Genomic DNA, 18983 nt, shown 5'->3' with positions numbered 1-18983 from the left:
TCCGATAGCATGAGATGTGATATCTCAATACTTCTAATACCAAACCTGAGATCCTTCCTATAACATGAGATGTGATATCCAAATCCTTATCTTCCAAACCTGAGACACTTCCTTCCTTTATCCAACTCCTTCCCATTCCAATCCTGATACTCTTCTGATAGCATAAGATTTGATATCTCAATGCTTCTATACCAAACCTGAGATCCTTCTGATAGCATGAGATGTGATATCCAAGTCCTTCCCATTCCAATCCTGAGACCCTTCCTATAACATGAGATGTGATATCCAACTCCTTCCCATTCCAACCTGAGACCCTTCCTATAGCATGAGATGGGATATCCAACTCCTTCCAAATCCAATCCCGATACCCTTCCGATAGCATGAGATGTGATATCCCAATGCTTCTACCAAACCTGAGACCCATACTATGGCATGAGATGTGATATCAAACTCCTTCCCATTCTAATCCTGAAACCCTTCCTATAGCTTGAGATGTGATATCCAACTCCTTCCCATTCCAATTCTGAGACCCTTCCTATACCATGAGACTTGATATCTCAATGCTTCTAATACCAAACCTGAGACCCGTCCTATAACATGAGATGTGATATCCAAATCCTTCCCCTTCCAAACCTTAGACCCTTCCTTTATCATGAGATGTGATATCCAATTCCTTCCCATTCCAATCTTGAGACCCTTCCGATATCATGAAATGTGATATCTCAATGCTTCTAATATCAAACTTGAGACCCTCCTTATAGCATGAGATGTGATATCCAAGTCCTTCCCATTCCAAACCTGAGACCCTTCCTACGGCATGAGATGTCATATTCAACTCCTTCCCATTCCAATCCTGAGACCCTTCCTATAGCATGAGATGTGATATCCAACTCCTTCCCATTCCAATCCTGAGACCCTTCCTATAGCATGAGATGTGATGTCTCAATGCTTCTAATACCAAACCTGATATCCTTCCTATAACATGAGATGTGATATCCAACTCCTTCCATTCCAATCCCGAGACCCTTCCTATAGCATGAGATGTGATATCTCAATGCTTCTACCAAATCTGAGACCCTTCCTATAGCATGAGATGTGATATCCAACTCCTTCCCATTCCAATCCTGAGACCCTTCCTATAGCCTGAGATGTGATATCTCAATGCCCCTAATACCAAACCTGAGATCCTTCCTCTAACATGAAATGTGATATCCAACTCCTTCACTTTCCAAACCTGAGAGCCTATCTATAGCATGAGATGTGATATCTAAGTCCTTCCCATTCCAATCCTGAGACCCTTCCTATAGCATGAGATGTGATATCTCAATGCTTCTACCAAACCTGAGACCCTTCCTATAGCATGAGATGTGATATCCAACTCCTTCCCATTCCAATCCTGAGACCCTTCCTATAGCCTGAGATGTGATATCTCAATGCCCCTAATACCAAACCTGAGATCCTTCCTCTAACATGAAATGTGATATCCAACTCCTTCACTTTCCAAACCTGAGAGCCTATCTATAGCATGAGATGTGATATCTAAGTCCTTCCCATTCCAATCCTTAGACCCTTCCTACAGCATGCAATATGATATCTCAATGATTCTAATAAAAAAACCTGAGACCCTTCCTATAACATGAGATGGGATATCCAACTCCTTCCCATTCCAATCCTGAGACACTTCCGATAGCAGAGATGTGATATCTCAATGTTTATACCAAACCTGAGACCCTTCCTATAACATGAGATGTGATATCCAACTCCTTCCCATTCCAAACCTGATACCCTTCCTTTAGCATGAGATGTGATATCCAGCTCCTTCCCATTCCAATCCTGAGAAACTTCCGATAGCATGAGATGTGATATCTCAATGCTTCTAATATCAAACTTGAGACCCTCCCTATAGCATGAGATGTGATACCCAAGTCCTTCCCATTCCAATCCTGAGACCCTTCCTATAGCATGAGATGTGATATCTCAATGCTTATAACAAAACCTGAGACCCTTCCTATAGCATGACATGTGATATCCAACTCCTTCCCATTCCAATCCTGAGACCCTTCCTATAGCCTGAGATGTGATATCTCAATGCCTCTAATACCAAACCTGAGATCCTTCCTATAACATGAAATGTGATATCCAACTCCTTCACTTTCCAAACCTGAGAGCCTATCTATAGCATGAGATGTGATATCCAAGTCCTTCCCATTCCAATCCTTAGACCCTTCCTACAGCATGCAATATGATATCTCAATGATTTTAATAAAAAACCTGAGACCCGTCCTATAACATGAGATGGGATATCCAACTCCTTCCCATTCCAATCCTGAGACACTTCCGATAGCAGAGATGTGATATCTCAATGTTTATACCAAACCTGAGACCCTTCCTATAACATGAGATGTGATATCCAACTCCTTCCCGTACCAAACCTGAGACCCTTCCTTTAGCATATGTGATATCTAAGTCCTTCCCATTCCAATCCTGAGACACTTCCGATAGCATGAGATGTGATATCTCAATGCTTATCCTTGATTCCTGTAGTAAATTGATTTCCTTTGCAGGCCGACTCCTGTCACGAATGCCTTGTCTGCATGCATTCTCTCCTGGCCATTCGCTCACCGTGGCTATTTGCCTACCCCCTTCCTCTCTCAGTGGATGGACTTCTCCATCCTAGCCTCCTACCACTCAACTCCGCCTACTTGGAGAATTCAACATGAACCTGTATGCTTCCTGACCTGGACTTTTACGAGATCTGCAACTCTTCATGTCGCTGGCCGTGCACACTGCAGGGAATACTCAGGTTTTTCTGATCTCAGACCTCCCCCTCTGTAACCCTCTCAACAATCCTCTCCCGTGGTGATCAAGTTCTCATCTTCAAAGAAGGCTAACTGCCAGCTGTTCCTCCTCAGAGGAGTTCTCCCTTTCTGTCCCTGCTCCCTGCACCGTTTCGCGTTGCAAACACTCGCTTCCCTGCTCTCTTATTTAGACGCTTTTCCTTCTCAGAGGCCTTCTTGCTTTCTGCCCTTTTCGCGTTGCAAGTACTCGCTTCCCTGCTCTCTGGTTTAGACGCGTGTTCCCTGCCTTCTCTCCTCTTCCCGCTGCCTTCAAATCAAAAAATGAGCTCCAAAAGATACACAGTGCTCAGAATGCTCTATAACACCCATTATTCAACATATAGCCGTAACCCGCTAGACGTATTGATACGTGCTGTAAACTAGCAAAAACAGCTAGAAAATGTACTTTCCTCGCGTTTTTGTAAATGCTAATTCTGATGGGTTCCCATGTATACTGTCCGTGCGTTTGTTGTCGAATCCTGAAGTTTTTAACCACTGTTCTCCCATACAAGGGGGGGTCAACGTCTACTGCTGTTCACAGGCTGAATGTATACGGCTGAAATCTTCAAGGCATTATCAGCTTTCCTGACTGTTTTGGAACGTGTATTTGTCATCTGTTAATGCAGTCGCCCTGTGTTCATCGTCCCTTCTACTTTACAGGCTGCACTCCCCTGGTGATCACATTCTCCTCTCCAGAGCAGGCTGACTACCAGCTGCTCCTCCTCATAGGCGTTCATCCTTTCTGTCCCTGCTCCCTGCACCGTTTCGCGTTGCATGTACTCGCTTCCCAGCTCTCTGGTTTAGATGCGTGTTCCCTGCCTTCTCTCCTCTTCCTACAGCCTTCCAATGAGCTCCACAAACAGTGTTCAGAATGCTTTATAACACCCATTATTCAACATATTGCTGTAACCCGCTAGACGTATTGAAACGTGCTAAAAACGAGCAGGGTCTCAGGTTTGGAACGGGAAGGAGTTGGATATCACATCTCATGCTAAAGGAAGGGTCTCAGGTTTGGAACGGGAAGGAGTTGGTTATCACATCTCATGTTATAGGAAGGATCTCAGGTTTGGTATTAGAAGTATTGAGATATCACATCTCATGCTATCGGAAGGATCTCAGGTTTGATACAGAAGCATTGAGATATATCTTATGCTATCAGAAGGGTCTCAGGATTGGAATGGGAAGGAGTTGGATATCACATCTCATGCTAAAGGGAGGGTCTCAGGTTTGGAAGGGGAAGGATTTGGATATCACATCTCATGTTATAGGATGGATCTCAGGTTTGGTATTAGAAGTATTGAGATATCACATCTCATGTTATCGGAAGGATCTCAGGTTTGGTATTAGAAGTATTGAGATATCACATCTCATGCTATAGGAAGGGTCTCAGGATTGGAATGGGAAGGAGTTGGATATCACATCTCATGCTAAAGGAAGGGTCTCAGCTTTGGTAGAAGCATTGAGATATCACATCTCATGCTATAGGAAGGGTCTCAGGATTGGAATGGGTAGGACTTAGATATCACATATGCTATAGGGAGGGTCTCAGTTTTGATATTAGAAGCATTGAGATATCACATCTCATGCTATCGAAAGTGTCTCAGGATTGGAATGGGAAGGAGCTGGATATCACATCTCATGCTAAAGGAAGGGTCTCAGGTTTGGAACGGGAAGGAGTTGGATATCACATCTCATGTTATAGGAAGGGTCTCAGGTTTGGTATAAACATTGAGATATCACATCTCTGCTATGGGAAGTGTCTCAGTATTGGAATGGGAAGGAGTTGGATATCCCATCTCATGTTATAGGACGGGTCTCAGGTTTTTTATTAGAATCATTGAGATATCATATTGCATGCTGTAGGAAGGGTCTAAGGATTGGAATGGGAAGGACTTGGATATCACATCTCATGCTATAGATAGGCTCTCGGGTTTGGAAAGTGAAGGAGTTGGATATCACATTTCATGTTAGAGGAAGGATCTCAGGTTTGGTATTAGAGGCATTGAGATATCACATCTCATGCTATAGGAAGGGTCTCAGGATTGGAATGGGAAGGAGTTGGATATCACATCTCATGCTAAAGGAAGGGTCTCAGCTTTGGTAGAAGCATTGAGATATCACATCTCATGCTATAGGAAGGGTCTCAGGATTGGAATGGGTAGGACTTAGATATCACATATGCTATAGGGAGGGTCTCAGTTTTGATATTAGAAGCATTGAGATATCACATCTCATGCTATCGAAAGTGTCTCAGGATTGGAATGGGAAGGAGCTGGATATCACATCTCATGCTAAAGGAAGGGTCTCAGGTTTGGAACGGGAAGGAGTTGGATATCACATCTCATGTTATAGGAAGGGTCTCAGGTTTGGTATAAACATTGAGATATCACATCTCTGCTATGGGAAGTGTCTCAGTATTGGAATGGGAAGGAGTTGGATATCCCATCTCATGTTATAGGACGGGTCTCAGGTTTTTTATTAGAATCATTGAGATATCATATTGCATGCTGTAGGAAGGGTCTAAGGATTGGAATGGGAAGGACTTGGATATCACATCTCATGCTATAGATAGGCTCTCGGGTTTGGAAAGTGAAGGAGTTGGATATCACATTTCATGTTAGAGGAAGGATCTCAGGTTTGGTATTAGAGGCATTGAGATATCACATCTCAGGCTATAGGAAGGGTCTCAGGATTGGAATGGGAAGGAGTTGGATATCACATCTCATGCTATAGGAAGGGTCTCAGGTTTGGTATAAGCATTGAGATATCACATCTCATGCTATAGGAAGGGTCTCAGGATTGGAGTGGAAGGAGTTGGATATCACATCTCATGTTATAGGAAGGATCTCAGGTTTGGTATTAGAAGCATTGAGACATCACATCTCATGCTATAGGAAGGGTCTCAGGATTGGAATGGGAAGGAGTTGGATATCACATCTCATGCTATAGGAAGGGTCTCAGAATTGGAATGGGAAGGAGTTGGATATCACATCTCATGCTATAGGTAGGGTCTCAAGTTTGACATTAGAAGCATTGAGATATGACATCTCATGCTATAGGAAGGGTCTGAGGATTGGAATGGGAAGGAGTTGGATATCACATCTCCTGCTATGGGAAGGGTCTCAGGTTTGGTATAAGCAGTGAGATATCACATCTCATGCTATAGGAAGTGTCTCAGGATTGGAATGGGAAGGAGTTGGATATCACATCTCATGTTATAGGAAGGATCTCAGGTTTGGTATAAGCATTGAGATATCAGATCTCTGCTTTCGGAAGGGTCTCAGGATTGGAATGGGAAGGAGTTGGATATTCCCATCTCATGTTATAGGAAGGGTCTCAGGTTTGGTATTAGAAGCATTGAGATATCACATCTCATGCTATAGGAAGGGTCTCAGGATTGGAATGGGAAGGACTTGGATATCACATCTCATGCTATAGGGAGGGTCTCAAGTTTGATATTAGAAGCTTTGAGATATCACATCTCATGATATCGGAAGGGTCTCAGGATTGGAATGGGAAGGAGTTGGACATCACATCTCATGATAAAGGAAGGGTCTAAGGTTTGGAAGGGGAAGGATTTGGATATCACATCTCATGTTATATTACGGGTCTCAGGTTTGGTATTAGAAGCATTGAGATATCAAGTCTCATAGTATAGGAAGGGTCTCAGAATTGGAATGGGAAGGAGTTGGATATCACATCTCAAGCTATAGGAAGGGTCTCAGGATTGGAATGGGAAGGACTTGGATATCACATCTCATGCTATAGATAGGCTCTCAGGTTTGGAAGGGGAAAGAGTTGGATATCACATTTCATGTTAGAGGTAGGATCTCAGGTTTGGTATTAGAGGCATTGAGATATCACATCTCATGCTATCAGAAGTGTCTCAGGAATGGAATGGGAAGGAGTTGGATATCACATCTCATGCTAAAGGGAGGGTCTCAGGTTAGGAAGGGGAAGGATTTGGATATCACATCTCATGTTATAGGAAGGATCTCAGGTTTGGTATTAGAAGCAGTGAGATATCACATCTCATGCTATAGGAAGTGTCTCAGGATTGGAATGGGAAGGAGTTGGATATCACATCTCATGTTATAGGAAGGATCTCAGGTTTGGTATAAGCATTGAGATATCAGATCTCTGCTTTCGGAAGGGTCTCAGGATTGGAATGGGAAGGAGTTGGATATTCCCATCTCATGTTATAGGAAGGGTCTCAGGTTTGGTATTAGAAGCATTGAGATATCACATCTCATGCTATAGGAAGGGTCTCAGGATTGGAATGGGAAGGACTTGGATATCACATCTCATGCTATAGGGAGGGTCTCAAGTTTGATATTAGAAGCTTTGAGATATCACATCTCATGATATCGGAAGGGTCTCAGGATTGGAATGGGAAGGAGTTGGACATCACATCTCATGATAAAGGAAGGGTCTAAGGTTTGGAAGGGGAAGGATTTGGATATCACATCTGATGTTATATTACGGGTCTCAGGTTTGGTATTAGAAGCATTGAGATATCAAGTCTCATAGTATAGGAAGGGTCTCAGAATTGGAATGGGAAGGAGTTGGATATCACATCTCAAGCTATAGGAAGGGTCTCAGGATTGGAATGGGAAGGACTTGGATATCACATCTCATGCTATAGATAGGCTCTCAGGTTTGGAAGGGGAAAGAGTTGGATATCACATTTCATGTTAGAGGTAGGATCTCAGGTTTGGTATTAGAGGCATTGAGATATCACATCTCATGCTATCAGAAGTGTCTCAGGAATGGAATGGGAAGGAGTTGGATATCACATCTCATGCTAAAGGGAGGGTCTCAGGTTTGGAAGGGGAAGGATTTGGATATCACATCTCATGTTATAGGAAGGATCTCAGGTTTGGTATTAGAAGCATTGAGATATCACATCTGATGCTATCAGAAGGGTCTCAGGATTGGAATAGGAAGGAGTTGGATATCACATCTCATGCTAAAGGGAGGGCCTCAGGTTTGGAAGGGGAAGGATTTGGATATCACATCTCATTTTATCGGAAGGATCTCACGTTTGGTATTGAAGTATTGAGATATGTCTCATGCTATAGGAAGGGTCTCAGGATTGGATTGGGAAGGGGTTGGATATCCCTTCTCATGCTATAGGAAGGGTCTCAGGATTTGAATGGCAAGGAGTTGGATATCACATCTCATGCCATAGGAAGGGTCTCAGGTTTGGTATAAGCATTGAGATATCACATCTCTGCTATCGGAAGGGTCTCAGGATTGGATTGGGAAGGAGTTGGATATCCCTTCTCATGCTATAGGAAGTGTCTCAGGTTGGAATGGGAAGGAGTTGGATATCTAATCTCATGTTATAGGAAGGGTCTCAGGATTGGAATGGGAAGGATTTGGATATCACATCTCTTGCTATAGGAAGGGTCTCAGGATTGGAATGGGTAGGAGTTGGATATTACTTTCTTGCTATAGGAAGGGTCTCATGTTTGGAATGGGAAGGAGTTGGATATCACATATGCTATAGTTAGTGTCTCAGGTTTGGAACGGGAAGGAGTTGGATATCACATCTCATGTTATAGGAAGGGTCTCAGGTTTGGTGTAAGCATTGAGATATCACATCTCTGCTATCGGAAGCGGCTCAGGATTGGAATGGGAAGGAGTTGGATATCCCATCTCATGTTATAGGAAGAGTCTCTGGTTTGGTATTAGAATCAATTGAGATATCACATTGCATGCTGTAGGAAGGGTCTAAGGATTGGAATGGGATGGACTTGGATATCACATCTCATGTTATAGGTAGGCTCTCAGGTTTTGTATAAGCATTGAGATATCACATATGCTATAGGAAGGGTCTCAGGTTTGGAAGGGGAAAGAGTTGGATATCACATCTCAAGTTATAGGAAGGGTCTCAGGTTTGGTATTAGAGGCATTGAGATATCACATCTCATGCTATCAGAAGGGTCTCAGGAATGGAATGGGAAGGAGTTGGATATCACATCTCATGCTAAAGGGAGGGTCTCAGGTTTGGAAGGGGAAGGATTTGGATATCACATCTCATGTTATAGGAAGGATCTCAGGTTTGGTATTAGAAGCATTGAGATATCACATCTCATGCTATAGGAAGGGTCTCAGGATTGGAATGGGACGCAGTTGGATATCACATCTCATGCTATAGGAAGGGTCTCAGGTTTGGTATAAGCATTGAGATATCACATCTCTGCTATCGGAAGCGGCTCAGGATTGGAATGGGAAGGAGTTGGATATCCCATCTCATGTTATAGGAAGAGTCTCTGGTTTGGTATTAGAATCATTGAGATATCACATCGCATGCTGTAGGAAGGGTCTAGGGATTGGAATGGGATGGACTTGGATATCACATCTCATGTTATAGATAGGCTCTCAGGTTTGGTATAAGCATTGAGATATCACATCTCATACTATAGGAAGGGTCTCAGGATTGGATTGGGAAGGAATTGGATATCACATCTCATGCTATAGGAAGGGTCTCAGGATTGGAATGGGAAGGAGTTGTATATGACATCTCAGGCCATAGGAAGGTTCTCAGGTTTGGTATGAGCATTGAGATATCACATCTCTGCTATCGGAAAGGTCAAAGGATTGGAATGGGAAGGAGTTGGATATCCCATCTCATGTTATAGGAAGGGTCTCAGGTTTGGTATTAGAAGCATAGAGATATCACATCTCATGCTATAGGAAGGGTCTCAGGATTGGAATTGGAAGGACTTGGATGTCACATCTCATGCTAGAGGGAGGTTCTCAAGTTTGATATTAGAAGCATTGAGATAACAAATCTCATGATATCGGAAGGGTCTCAGGATTGGAATGGGAAGGAGTTGGATATCACATCTCATGATAAAGGAAGGGTCTAAGGTTTGGAAGGGGAAGGATTTGGATATCACATCTCATGTTATAGGACGGGTCTCAGGTTTGGTATTAGAAGCATTGAGATATCAAGTCTCATGGTATAAGAAGGGTCTCAGAATTGGAATGGGAAGGAGTTGGATATCACACCTCAAGCTATAGGAAGGGTCTCAGGATTGGAATGGGAAGGAGTTTGATATCACATCTCATGCCATAGTATGGGTCTCAGGTTTGGTAGAAGCATTGGGATATCACATCTCATGCTATCGGAAGGGTATCAGTATTGGATTTGGAAGAAGTTGGATATCCCATCTCATGCTGTAGGAAGGGTCTAAGGATTGGAATGGGAAGGACCTGGATATCACATCTCATGCTATAGAACGGCTCTCAGGTTTGGAAAGGGAAGGAGTTGGATATCACATCTCATGTTATCGGAAGGATCTCAGGTTTGGTAGAAGCATTGAGATATCACATCTCATGCTATAGGAAGGGTCTCATGCTATAGGAAGGGTCTCAGGATTGGAATGGGAAGGAGTTGGATATCACATCTCATGCTAAAGGAAGGGTCTCAGGTTTGGTAGAAGCATTGAGATATCACATCTCATGCTATAGGAAGGCTCTCAGGATTGGAATGGGAAGGACTTAGATATCACATATCATGCTATAGGGAGGGTCTCAGTTTTGATATTAGAAGCATTGAGATATCACATCTCATGCTATCGGAATTGTCTCAGGATTGGAATGGGAAGGAGCTGGATATCACATCTCATGCTAAAGGAAGGGTCTCAGGTTTGGAACGGGAAGTAGTTGGATATCACATCTCATGTTATAGGAAGGATCTCAGGTTTGGTATAAGCATTGAGATATCAGATCTCTGCTATCGGAAGGGTCTCAGGATTGGAATGGGAAGGAGTTGGATATTCCCATCTCATGTTATAGGAAGGGTCTCAGGTTTGGTATTAGAAGCATTGAGATATCACATCTCATGCTATAGGAAGGGTCACAGGATTGGAATGGGAAGGACTTGGATATCACATCTCATGCTATAGGGAGGGTCTCAAGTTTGATATTAGAAACTTTGAGATATCACATCTCATGATATCGGAAGGGTCTCAGGATTGGAATGGGAAGCAGTTGGATATCACATCTCATGATAAAGGAAGGGTCTAAGGTTTGGAAGGGGAAGGATTTGGATATCACATCTCATGTTATATTACGGGTCTCAGGTTTGGTATTAGAAGCATTGAGATATCAAGTCTCATAGTATAGGAAGGGTCTCAGAATTGGAATGGGAAGGAGTTGGATATCACATCTCAAGCTATAGGAAGGGTCTCAGGATTGGAATGGGAAGGACTTGGATATCACATCTCATGCTATAGGAAGGCTCTCAGGTTTGGAAGGGGAAAGAGTTGGATATCACATTTCATGTTAGAGGTAGGATCTCAGGTTTGGTATTAGAGGCATTGAGATATCACATCTCATGCGATCAGAAGTGTCTCAGGAATGGAATGGGAAGGAGTTGGATATCACATCTCATGCTAAAGGGAGGGTCTCAGGTTTGGAAGGGGAAGGATTTGGATATCACATCTCATGTTATAGGAAGGATCTCAGGTTTGGTATTAGAAGCATTGAGATATCACATCTCATGCTATCAGAAGGGTCTCAGGATTGGAATAGGAAGGAGTTGGATATCACATCTCATGCTAAAGGGAGGGCCTCAGGTTTGGAAGGGGAAGGATTTGGATATCACATCTCATGTTATCGGAAGGATCTCACGTTTGGTATTGAAGTATTGAGATATATCTCATGCTATAGGAAGGGTCTCAGGATTGGATTGGGAAGGAGTTGGATATCCCTTCTCATGCTATAGGAAGGGTCTCAGGATTTGAATGGCAAGGAGTTGGATAATACATCTCATGCCATAGGAAGGGTCTCAGGTTTGGTATAAGCATTGAGATATCACATCTCTGCTATCGGAAGGGTCTCAGGATTGGATTGGGAAGGAGTTGGATATCCCTTCTCATGCTATAGGAAGTGTCTCAGGTTGGAATGGGAAGGAGTTGGATATCACATCTCATGTTATAGGAAGGGTCTCAGGATTGGAATGGGAAGGATTTGGATATCACATCTCTTGCTATAGGAAGGGTCTCTGGATTGGAATGGGTAGGAGTTGGATATTACTTTCTTGCTATAGGAAGGGTCTCATGTTTGGAATGGGAAGGAGTTGGATATCACATATGCTATAGTTAGTGTCTCAGGTTTGGAACGGGAAGGAGTTGGATATCACATCTCATGTTATAGGAAAGGTCTCAGGTTTGGTGTAAGCATTGAGATATCACATCTCTGCTATCGGAAGCGGCTCAGGATTGGAATGGGAAGGAGTTGGATATCCCATCTCATGTTATAGGAAGAGTCTCTGGTTTGGTATTAGAATCAATTGAGATATCACATTGCATGCTGTAGGAAGGGTCTAAGGATTGGAATGGGATGGACTTGGATATCACATCTCATGTTATAGGTAGGCTCTCAGGTTTGGTATTAGCATTGAGATATCACATCTCATGCTATAGGAAGGGTCTCAGGTTTGGAAGGGGAAAGAGTTGGATATCACATCTCAAGCTATAGGAAGGGTCTCAGGTTTGGTATTAGAGGCATTGAGATATCACATCTCATGCTATCAGAAGGGTCTCAGGAATGGAATGGGAAGGAGTTGGATATCACATCTCATGCTAAAGGGAGGGTCTCAGGTTTGGAAGGGGAAGGATTTGGATATCACATCTCATGTTATAGGAAGGATCTCAGGTTTGATATTAGAAGCATTGAGATATCACATCTCATGCTATAGGAAGGGTCTCAGGATTGGAATGGGACGCAGTTGGATATCACATCTCATGCTATAGGAAGGGTCTCAGGTTTGGTATAAGCATTGAGATATCACATCTCTGCTATCGGAAGCGGCTCAGGATTGGAATGGGAAGGAGTTGGATATCCCATCTCATGTTATAGGAAGAGTCTCTGGTTTGGTATTAGAATCATTGAGATATCACATCGCATGCTGTAGGAAGGGTCTAGGGATTGGAATGGGATGGACTTGGATATCACATCTCATGTTATAGGTAGGCTCTCAGGTTTGGTATAAGCATTGAGATATCACATCTCATGCTATAGGAAGGGTCTCAGGATTGGATTGGGAAGGAATTGGATATCACATCTCATGCTATAGGAAGGGTCTCAGATTTGGTATAAGCATTGAGATAATCACATCTCATGCTAAAGGAAGGGTCTCAGGATTGGAATGGGAAGGAGTTGTATATGACATCTCAGGCCATAGGAAGGTTCTCAGGTTTGGTATGAGCATTGAGATATCACATCTCTGCTATCGGAAAGGTCAAAGGATTGGAATGGGAAGGAGTTGGATATCCCATCTCATGTTATAGGAAGGGTCTCAGGTTTGGTATTAGAAGCATAGAGATATCACATCTCATGCTATAGGAAGGGTCTCAGGATTGGAATGGGAAGGACTTGGATGTCACATCTCATGCTATAGGGAGGGTCTCAAGTTTGATATTAGAAGCATTGAGATAACAAATCTCATGATATCGGAAGGGTCTCAGGATTGGAATGGGAAGGAGTTGGATATCACATCTCATGATAAAGGAAGGGTCTAAGGTTTGGAAGGGGAAGGATTTGGATATCACATCTCATGTTATAGGACGGGTCTCAGGTTTGGTAGAAGCATTGGGATATCACATCTCATGCTATCGGAAGGGTATCAGTATTGGATTTGGAAGAAGTTGGATATCCCATCTCATGCTATAGGAAGGGTCTCAGGTTGGAATGGGAAGGAGTTGGATATCACATTTCATGTTATCGGAAGGGTCTCAGGTTTGGTATTAGAAGCATAGAGATATCACATCTCATGCTATAGGAAGGGTCTCAGGATTGGAATGGGAAGGACTTGGATGTCACATCTCATGTTATAGGAAGGGTCTCAGGTTTGGTATTAGAAGCATAGAGATATCACATCTCATGCTATAGGAAGGGTCTCAGGATTGGAATGGGAAGGACTTGGATGTCACATCTCATGCTATAGGGAGGGTCTCAAGTTTGATATTAGAAGCATTGAGATAACAAATCTCATGATATCGGAAGGGTCTCAGGATTGGAATGGGAAGGAGTTGGATATCACATCTCATGATAAAGGAAGGGTCTAAGGTTTGGAAGGGGAAGGATTTGGATATCACATCTCATGTTATAGGACGGGTCTCAGGTTTGGTATTAGAAGCATTGAGATATCAAGTCTCATGGTATAAGAAGGGTCTCAGAATTGGAATGGGAAGGAGTTGGATATCACACCTCAAGCTATAGGAAGGGTCTCAGGATTGGAATGGGAAGGAGTTTGATATCACATCTCATGCCATAGTATGGGTCTCAGGTTTGGTAGAAGCATTGGGATATCACATCTCATGCTATCGGAAGGGTATCAGTATTGGATTTGGAAGAAGTTGGATATCCCATCTCATGCTATAGGAAGGGTCTCAGGTTGGAATGGGAAGGAGTTGGATATCACATTTCATGTTATAGGAAGGGTCTCAGGATTGGAATGGGAAGGACTTGGATATCATATCTCATGCTATAGGACGGGTCTCAGGTTTGTTATTAGAATCATTGAGATATCATATTGCATGCTGTAGGAAGGGTCTAAGGATTGGAATGGGAAGGACCTGGATATCACATCTCATGCTATAGAACGGCTCTCAGGTTTGGAAAGGGAAGGAGTTGGATATCACATCTCATGTTATAGGATGGATCTCAGGTTTGGTATTAGAAGTATTGAGATATCACATCTCATGTTATCGGAAGGATGTCAGGTTTGGTATTAGAAGTATTGAGATATCACATCTCATGCTATAGGAAGGGTCTCAGGATTGGAATGGGAAGGAGTTGGATATCACATCTCATGCTAAAGGAAGGGTCTCAGGTTTGGTAGAAGCATTGAGATATCACATCTCATGCTATAGGAAGGGTCTCAGGATTGGAATGGGAAGGACTTAGATATCACATATCATGCTATAGGGAGGGTCTCAGTTTTGATATTAGAAGCATTGAGATATCACATCTCATGCTATCAGAATTGTCTCAGGATTGGAATGGGAAGGAGCTGGATATCACATCTCATGCTAAAGGAAGGGTCTCAGGTTTGGAACGGGAAGGAGTTGGATATCACATCTCATGTTATAGGAAGGGTCTCAGGTTTGGTATAAACATTGAGATATCACATCTCTGCTATCGGAAGTGTCTCAGGATTGGAATGGGAAGGAGTTGGATATCCCATCTCACGTTATAGGACGGGTCTCAGGTTTGTTATTAGAATCATTGAGATATCATATTGCATGCTGTAGGAAGGGTCTAAGGGTTGGAATGTGAAGTACTTGGATATCACATCTCATGCTATAGATAGGCTCTTAGGTTTGGAAAGTGAAGGAGTTGGATATCACATTTCATGTTAGAGGAAGGATCTCAGGTTTGGTATTAGAAGCATTGAGATACCACATCTCATGCTATAGGAAGAGTCTCAGGATTGGAATGGGAAGGAGTTGGATATCACATCTCATACTATAGGAAGGGTCTCAGGTTTGGTATAAGCATTGAGATATCACATCTCATGCTATAGGACGGGTCTCAGGATTGGAATGGAAGGAGTTGGATATCACATCTCATGTTATAGGAAGGATCTCAGGTTTGGTATTAGAAGCATTGAGACATCACATCTCATGCTATAGGAAGGGTCTCAGGGTTGGAATGGGAAGGAGTTGGATATCACATCTCATCCAATAGGAAGGGTCTCAGGTTTGGAATGGGAAGGAATTGGATATCACATCTCATGTTATAGGAAGGATCTCAGGTTTGGTATTAGAAGCATTGAGATATCAAATCTCATGCTATAGGAAGGGTCTCAGGATTGGAATGTGAAGGATTTGGATATCACATCTCATGCTAAAGGAAGGGTCTCAGGTTTGGTAGAAGCATTGAGATATCACGTCTCTGCTATCGGAAGGGTCTCAGGATTGGATTGGGAAGGAGTTGGATATCCCTTTTCATGCTATAGGAAGGGTCTCAGGATTTGAATGGCAAGGAGTTGGATATCACATCTCATGCCATAGGAAGGGTCTCAGGTTTGGTATAAGCATTGAGATATCACATCTCTGCTATCGGAAGGGTCTCAGGATTGGATTGGGAAGGAGTTGGATATCCCTTCTCATGCTATAGGAAGTGTCTCAGGTTGGAATGGGAAGGAGTTGGATATCACATCTCATGTTATAGAAAGGGTCTCAGGATTGGAATGGGAAGGAATTGGATATCACATCTCATGCTATAGGAAGGGTCTCAGATTTGGATTGGGAAGGAGTTGGATATCCCTTTTCATGCTATAGGAAGGGTCTCAGGATTGGAATGGGAAGGAGTTGTATATGACATCTCAGGCCATAGGAAGGTTCTCAGGTTTGGTATAAGCATTGAGATATCACATCTCTGCTATCGGAAAGGTCTCAGGATTGGAATGGGAAGGAGTTGGATATCCCATCTCATGTTATAGGAAGGGTCTCAGGTTTGGTATAGAAGCATGGAGATATCACATCTCATGCTATAGGAAGGGTCTCAGGATTGGAATGGGAAGGACTTGGATGTCACATCTCATGCTATAGGGAGGGTCTCAAGTTTGATATTAGAAGCATTGAGATAACAAATCTCATGATATCGGAAGGGTCTCAGGATTGGAATGGGAAGGAGTTGGATATCACATCTCATGATAAAGGAAGGGTCTAAGGTTTGGAAGGGGAAGGATTTGGATATCACATCTCATGTTATAGGACGGGTCTCAGGTTTGGTATTAGAAGCATTGAGATATCAAGTCTCATGGTATAAGAAGGGTCTCAGAATTGGAATGGGAAGGAGTTGGATATCACACCTCAAGCTATACGAAGGGTCTCAGGATTGGAATGGGAAGGAGTTTGATATCACATCTCATGCCATAGTATGGGTCTCAGGTTTGGTAGAAGCATTGGGATATCACATCTCATGCTATCGGAAGGGTATCAGTATTGGATTTGGAAGAAGTTGGATATCCCATCTCATGCTATAGGAAGGGTCTCAGGTTGGAATGGGAAGGAGTTGGATATCACATTTCATGTTATAGGAAGGGTCTCAGGATTGGAATGGGAAGGACTTGGATATCATATCTCATGCTATAGGACGGGTCTCAGGTTTGTTATTAGAATCATTGAGATATCATATTGCATGCTGTAGGAAGGGTCTAAGGATTGGAATGGGAAGGACCTGGATATCACATCTCATGCTATAGATAGGCTCTTAGGTTTGGAAAGGGAAGGAGTTGGATATCACATTTCATGTTAGAGGAAGGATCTCAGGTTTGGTATTAGAAGCATTGAGATATCACATCTCATGCTATAGGACCGGTCTCAGGATTGGAATGGAAGGAGTTGGATATCACATCTCATGTTATAGGAAGGATCTCAGGTTTGGTATTAGAAGCATTGAGACATCACATCTCATGCTATAGGAAGGGTCTCAGGGTTGGAATGGGAAGGAGTTGGATATCACAACTCATCCAATAGGAAGGGTCTCAGGTTTGGAATGGGAAGGAATTGGATATCACATCTCATGTTATAGGAAGGATCTCAGGTTTGGTATTAGAAGCATTGAGATATCACATCTCATGCTATAGGAAGGGTCTCAGGATTGGAATGTGAAGGATTTGGATATCACATCTCATGCTAAAGGAAGGGTCTCAGGTTTGGTAGAAGCATTGAGATATCACGTCTCTGCTATCGGAAGGGTCTCAGGATTGGATTGGGAAGGAGTTGGATATCCCTTCTCATGCTATAGGAAGGGTCTCAGGATTTGAATGGCAAGGAGTTGGATATCACATCTCATGCCATACGAAGGGTCTCAGGTTTGGTATAAGCATTGAGATATCACATCTCTGCTATCGGAAGGGTCTCAGGATTGGAATGGGAAGGAGTTGGATATTCCCATCTCATGTTATAGGAAGGGTCTCAGGTTTGGTATTAGAAGCATTGAGATATCACATCTCATGCTATAGGAAGGGTCTCAGGATTGGAATGGGAAGGACTTGGATATCACATCTCATGCTATAGGGAGGGTCTCAAGTTTGATATTAGAAGCTTTGAGATATCACATCTCATGATATCGGAAGGGTCTCAGGATTGGAATGGGAAGGTGTTGGATATCACATCTCATGATAAAGGAAGGGTCTAAGGTTTGGAAGGGGAAGGATTTGGATATCACATCTCATGTTATATTACGGGTCTCAGGTTTGGTATTAGAAGCATTGAGATATCAAGTCTCAGAGTATAGGAAGGGTCTCAGAATTGGCATGGGAAGGAGTTGGATATCACATCTCAAGCTATAGGAAGGGTCTCAGGATTGGAATGGGAAGGACTTGGATATCACATCTCATGCTATAGAAAGGCTCTCAGGTTTGGAAGGGGAAAGAGTTGGATATCACATTTCATGTTAGAGGTAGGATCTCAGGTTTGGTATTAGAGGCATTGAGATATCACATCTCATGCTATCAGAAGGGTCTCAGGAATGGAATGGGAAGGAGTTGGATATCACATCTCATGCTAAAGGGACGGTCTCAGGTTTGGAAGGGGAAGGATTTGGATATCACATCTCATGTTATAGGAAGGATCTCAGGTTTGGTATTAGAAGCATTGAGATATCACATCTCATGCTATCGGAAGGATCTCAGGTTTGGTATTAGAAGCATTGAGATATCACATCTCATGCTATCAGAAGGGTCTCAGGATTGGAATGGGAAGGAGTTGGATATCACATCTCATGCTAAAGGGAGGGTCTCAGGTTTGGAAGGGGAAGGATTTGGATATCACATCTCATGTTATCGGAAGGATCTCATGTTTGGTATTAGAAGTATTGAGATATCATATCTCATGCTATAGGAAGGGTCTCAGGATTGGAATGGGAAGGAGTTGGATATCACATCTCATGCTATAGGAAGGGTCTCAGGTTTGGTATAAGCAGTGAGATATAACATCTCATGCTATAGGAAGTGTCTCAGGATTGGAATGGGAAGGAGTTGGATATCACATCTCTTGTTATAGGAAGGATCTCAGGTTTGGTATAAGCATTGAGATATCACATCTCTGCTATCGGAAGGGTCTCAGGATTGGAATGGGAAGGAGTTGGATATTCCCATCTCATGTTATAGGAAGG

This window comes from Ambystoma mexicanum, chromosome 12 (assembly GCF_040938575.1).
Source record: "Ambystoma mexicanum isolate Mex_15411 chromosome 12, UKY_AmexF1_1, whole genome shotgun sequence".
Taxonomy (NCBI): Eukaryota; Metazoa; Chordata; class Amphibia; order Caudata; family Ambystomatidae; genus Ambystoma; species Ambystoma mexicanum.
The sequence above is the reverse complement of the archived record's forward strand: the minus strand, read 5'-3'. Positions refer to the sequence as shown.